The 6,504-nt window shown below is 36.9% G+C and overlaps 1 protein-coding gene across 3 annotated transcripts in view; it reads right to left on the bottom strand.

Annotated features, from left to right (window-relative positions):
• Positions 1–6,504, bottom strand: part of LOC112140997 (RAS guanyl releasing protein 3 (calcium and DAG-regulated)) — a 62,410-nt gene that overhangs the window by 18,196 nt on the left and 37,710 nt on the right. The gene's annotated exons all lie outside the window — the stretch shown is intronic.

Here is a 6,504-nt window from a genome sequence, read left to right as displayed (position 1 = left end):
AAAATATTTTCCTTCGTGGAAATGGAAAGAAATAAAGAAATCGAAAAATTGAATTAAAATTGTGATGTTTCTTGCATGGTGACAATTTATTCTTTGTATTATTTTGTAGCTGATGGCATATTCCAATGCAGAGGATCCCTTGGAAATTATCATCAATGTAATTGACCGGAATGACAACAGACCTGTTTTTGAACAGACATCCTATGTGGGAGAAGTTGCTGAATCCTTACCAAAAGGTAACATCAGTGGATCATTTGTAATAGAAGTGTTAACAAAAATAATAGTGAGCAGATGTCAGAGCTGCAGGTGAAATTTTCAGATGTTATTCTACACTTCCTCTATTTGATCACTTCCTTTGACAGAGTAGGAAATTGAAAATCTTGTGGCCCAAAACACAAGATGGGATTTTTCATCAAATTCTGGTTTTATTTGTGCTGTAATGTTTGACCTCTTCAGGGACTACAGTGATTCAGGTTAAAGCCACTGATGCTGATGAGCCAGAAAATGACAACTCGATTATCAAATACACTATTCTGAGCCAGGAACCAAAGCTGCCCAATGACCACATGTTTGCCATTAACACCGTCAATGGAGCCATCATGGTTGAAGATGCTGGTTTGGACAGAGAGGTAATGCTTTGGAAATACATCTTTGTAAATGTGTTTATAGATTTATATTTACTTTATATCTTTGAGTTTTGTAGTGAACATTTTTACAACTTACTGTCAGTTTTTTTTAAATAGTTTCACCCTAAAATTGTTGTTAGAACCAGATCTTTAGAAGTTTCACCTTCTGTTTTAGTCTTTTTATTAAACTGAAGACCAATTCAGACTTTCTTGTAACTCGAAATTTTCAGTGTTTTTAAAATGGTTATTTACGTCTCTGTTACTCTAAAGTTAGAGGGAGAGAAGTTTCTAAAATTAACGCTATTGTGCAATAAACATTTTTTTTGATTAATTCATTGTGACATTTAATTAATTAATTGTTGTAATTAATCTAAACTAATGGCAAGTATTTTTAACCAGACAATCGTTGTAAAAGGCCTGATTTTAGACTTTTTTCATTTAAATTCATGACTTTGTGGCACAGTAAAATATCAAGCGAAAACAAAAAATGGTATTAAATTGAGTTTTCATAATATAAAAGACTTCCAACCTTAGCTTTTACACAAACAAGGGATATTTTTTCTTTTAAATAATTAAGACAAATGAAAACAAAACAAAACAAGAACAGCAGGTCCAGAGTGCTCAAATGTAACATAAAACAGAAGATAATCAAATAAATAGTGACCCTAAACTTCTTTTTAATCCCATAATCCATGCTGATAAACAGTTTATCGTACCATGTGATCACCCCTCTACACTGAGAAAAATATTTATTTCCGTTTAGCTCATTTTTTTGGTACCCCATCCACTTATGATAAAGAACACTTGTTGTCCCTTACACAATAGATAATACCCGTGGCTTGTTTGCGTTAGATCCTTTAAGAACCACAGAGACATCGACAATGCCACAGCAGCAACTCGTGGTGTGTAGACAGTGACACAGACACCAAGACATTCACTGGGAGAAATGTAAGAGGTGATGTTGAGAAACAGGTTTATTTATAGTGAAGAGTTCTACAAAAACAGCGGTAGTCACGCCTCCATGTTTGGGTTTATGTGATTATTAAAACATTTTGCAGTACTGCGGGCTCCTTTCTCACCCCGGGGGCTGTGCCTCTGTCTCGATGAGGCCCGAGCCGGCAGCCTCCGTAGACGCTCTCTGTCTACCGCCGTATCGAACAGGGTGCTCTGCCGCTGGAGCGAAAGCTGGCGATCTTTCCAGAGTGTATCCTGTCTTTGCCTCAAAATAGCCGGATGAGTTCATCAACACCGCGGCCCCAGCAGGTTAAGGAAATAGATGGAAGTTTGGAACAAAAACGCATGGGATTCCACCTGCTGATCTAGTCACTGAAAATGTTTCGTGCCCCAAGCTGAATTCCTGGTTGGGGGATGCGACACGGTGACTTTTAAAAATATTTACATTTTGGCTGCTCAAAGCGAGCCAGGCCAGGCCCATCAGTGAAATCACGCCGCGGGACTTCAGATCGGCTCAATGCCCGTCTGTACCATTGATTTAACAATGAATCTGGTCGCCTCTGTCGTGTGAATCCCATTCGGTGTGAATGCACCTTAAAAGATATTTTCAGCTGAGTTCAGATAAAACTTTCATATAAATAAAGAGTTGGACCTTTGATTTTATGTCTGAGTACATGGTCATAGATTAAAAAGGAGATTATTGCCGTAAAAAGTGACAGAATAATTTGTCTGTAAATAATCATAATGATTAACGCAATAATTTGTCACCCCTATTTCCAACTTTTCATTATGATGATGATGATGTTGTGCTTCAACAGACGTATCCTGAGTACACTCTGCAAATACAGGCAGCAGATATGAAAGGAGAAGGATTAACTGGAAAAACAAAAGTAGTTTTGAAAGTGGCGGATAGAAATGACAACGCTCCAGTCTTTATTCAATCTACTGTGAGTACAACATGTGTGACTTTACAGTAAATACTAATATGTCAAAGTGCTTTAACTAATTAAGGTTTTCTTTAAATAAATAATGATACTTATTGTTTTAAAGAGAGCATTAAGGTCATACTGCAGGAAATTTCTCCGTCTTTTGCTGGATAACTTTCGTGAATTTTATGTTTTATATTTTGGTTTTGTGAGGAAACACTCTTTAAACCTTTCATTTTTTTATCTTTTCCAGTATTGGGGATCAGTTGATGAAAACGCAGTGGGGGTTCAGATTGTTAAATTGTCAGTAACTGATAAAGATGAACAGGACACCCCAGCATGGAACGCCAAGTTCAAGATTATCAGTGGAGATCCTGAGAAGTTGTTTTCCATAGAAACAGGATCCAACAAACAAGAAGGAATCATCAAAACTGCTCAGGTAAAATCAAAGATTCCTCTGAAGGATCCTGTTTTCAAGCTAATCAAACTATGTTTTAAAAGTAAAGTTTAATACTCAGCATGTGTACAGAGGTTTTGGTTTGAAGCTGTCCTTCACACTGATAACTGCTGTTTTTCTTCCAACATTAGGGACTGGACTTTGAGAAAAGCAGAACACACACTCTATCTGTTATTGTGGAGAACGACGTTCCTTTTGCCGTTGAAGTGACCACCTCCACCGCCACAGTGGTGGTGACCGTGAAGGACGTCAACGAGCCTCCAGTCTTTAAAGAAAAGGAGATGTTGGTTAATTTTCCTGAAAACTTAGCTTTGGACAGTGTGATTAAAAAGTGTGAGGCGGAAGACCCAGACTTTGCACATGAAAACACTGTCAAGTAAGTGTTTATTCCATGTCATATGTTATACTTGATTCAAATTTTTATGCTTCTTTTTTATTTTAGTGTTGTACAATAAAAATGTAACAAGGAAATTGATTATATTAAATCCATCAGTAAATCCAAATCTGACCAGTCCAGACTTTGAGAAGAGGACGTGGTTTTTACCTTTTAGATCATTTGAAGTCTCTATATTTAATTTAAAGGGCCTTTGCTATGATTTTCTTAATATATTACCTTTTGTTCACAAAAGAACAAAATATCTAAAAATATTAGTCATTTTTTTGCTCTCCTTCTTATTTCTGAGGCTTTAATCTCTGAATTCTGAGATTAAAGTCAGAATTTTCCATGGCCTTTTTTTTCCTCTGCGGCCCTAATCGTCTTTCCTACTAAAAACACTGACTAGAGTAAAAAATATATTTTTGATGTTTGTCCAATTGACCTAAATGCTTGATTCTTTCATATGGTCGTTTTTTTATGTTCTTCAATGTGCAGGTTTAAAATAGGTAGTGACCCAGCAGGCTGGTTGAACGTTGACGAGAATACAGGCCTGGTGACGGTGAAAAGACTCATGGACAGAGAGTCTGCTTTTGTGAAGAACGACACATACACAGCACTCATTCTTTCTTATGATGACGGTAGGTGGGAAAGTCAAGATAATGAATATGTCTGCTTAATGGAAAAGCATGATTCGCAAAATTGCATAATTGCATTACAACAAAAAAATGAAAGAAAGAGGTTAAGAACTTCAAGTCCTTCATCTCTTTTGTTTCTGATGAAAAACTTACTGTCATTACCTTCTCAGAAACTCGACTAAATGAATAGAAAGAGCTATTAAACAAAGTGGAGGGATATATTATTTTTTTTCTTCAAAACAAATTGAACAAAAGAGGGGTTTGATTGCCAAGTTATTTGCATGGGTTCAAATTGTAAGGTTATTCCACAAATATACTTCCTATTAATATTCAAAGGAAAATCTTAAAACATATTCAAATAAGTTGTATTTATAGAAGCTCAGGAGGGCATCAGTCTAATAGGAAAATTACTGAGTTGTTTGAAAGGAAGAATAACAAGCTGACTTTAGTATAATCACATGGATTTGTGAAAAAATAGCAAGCATTTAAAAACAACCGAATTTGTAAACATAATGTTTAGTTTAGGTTTTTAGCCTTGAATATCAAAACTAAGTAGAATAACTCTAAATAGTGCTACTTGTTGATAACATATCCCTGAAAAAAGCTGGCAAAGAAACGAGTGGACTTCTATTGACCAATATTACTGGTCATCTTCCTATATTTGTAGTTATTGAAATCAGAAATTATAATTTTTTTATGCAAACAAGTATTTATTTGGAGAAAAAAAACACTCAGCAATTGAAGCGATTAAAGATGTTTTTGTTTCAATTTGACTGGCAAGAAATCTATGTCAATGATTCTTTTAAAATTGTATTGGATATCTTCATGAGAATTTATGATTTCCACTGTCCACTGAAAATGTGTATAAAAAAAATCTTACATCCAAACCTTGGATAATTAAAAGTTTGAAAAATGCCTGTAGAAAAAGGAATCTTGAATTTTTATTGAATACAAAAAACAATGAGTCTTCCCTGAGATTAAAAAAGCTTATGCAGCTTCTTCACTGATTTATGGCTGTTATCTTTCCAGATGTAGTCCCAGCCACAGGAACTGGAACCCTGTCCATTACACTTGAAGACGTCAATGATAACCCTCCATTCTTCGTGGAGCGTAACATTACGGTGTGTGTTTGTTTAGAGCCAAGCAAGTGTTTGTGTTCCTTTTTGTCTGATGCACATCTGCTGTGAAACGGCTTTGAGATCACTGTGAAATGTCTTCGGCACACAAACATACACAACGTATTTGTTTTAACTTGATGAGCTATAAGGCAGAAATGTAAACTGTCAGATAATGATCCCACATTGAAGCCTAAAGGACTTTTGTTTTCCAGGTTTGCAGAGATGACTCAACTCCTGTGCTGTTGACTGTAACAGACAAAGATGGACCGCATCATTCTGCTCCATACAACGTGATGGTCCATGAAGTATCCAAACCCAACTGGAGTGCTCAGATGAACACGGACAGTATGTTTGTTTTCATAAGACTCAAATAGAAAGTGTTTTCATACACGAAAAGAAACTAAGTCTGAGGGTGTTTGGACTCTATACACGGAGCTGTGTACTGCTTACTCTCTTCCGGCTGTAGCTAACTATATGCGTAGACTTGGCAAATCTCAGTGTACTTTCCCTGGTATTGGTTTATTTTTCTTATTTCTTACATTGTATGATAGTTTATGATTATATGTATACACAATGGCATCCAAAATGTCAAAGTTTGCCTTCATGAAACACAAAACACCCCACGCTCACAAAACGCTATCATGTACTGTATGATCATGTGACTTCTTGGGATGAAACGTAGCTCTGTTAGAACATTTAAAACCTATTCAACAGAACCTTTTATGTGTAAACGAACTTCAAAGTGACTTTCGTATTACTGATCGTACTCAGCTGATGATGAGGAGCTTCTGCCTTCTTCATGGAGCGATAGCGGCGTGCGCTAACGGTAACCTCGCCTCTTTTGAGACGTAGGAAAAGAATTATGTCTCGGACTGATTCTACCTGACACTGAACATTACATTTACACACGTTTAGAAACACTCGGCTGTGGAGTAACTGAAACAGAACTAACGGGTCATAAAGACAAAGACAGCGATAATCATACGTGTCTTTCATGCTAGCTAGCATTAGCCCAAATGAAAAGTGACAACGGTATTCAAAAGTAATTTTGTAAATACTGCAGTCAGTTCTGAAGTTTTTTTCTTGGCTGCACGGACCCTGAGGAAAGTTTAAGGTTAGGATTACGGTTCCGGTTCGTGTTTATGCTCCAAATAGTTCCTGATCACGACCACAGCTGCAGCAGCGCTTCGTGCTCTAGCTGCGCGCCAGCTAACAGGACTTCATTGAATACTGCGAGTTTTAGCTTTGGATTCACATAAAATACATGAAACAATGCAGTGATCTTTTCTCACCTATAACGTGTCGCCAATATGAATGTCCATCAGTGTTGGCGGTCCAGGACAGGTCCTCACTGATGTGCAGCCCGAGGAACTTGGTGCTCGTCACTCTCTCCACTGCAGTGCCGTCAATGA

Source organism: Oryzias melastigma, linkage group LG15 (genome assembly GCF_002922805.2).
Source record: "Oryzias melastigma strain HK-1 linkage group LG15, ASM292280v2, whole genome shotgun sequence".
NCBI classification, from domain to species: Eukaryota; Metazoa; Chordata; class Actinopteri; order Beloniformes; family Adrianichthyidae; genus Oryzias; species Oryzias melastigma.
The sequence above is the reverse complement of the archived record's forward strand: the minus strand, read 5'-3'. Positions and strand labels throughout refer to the sequence as shown.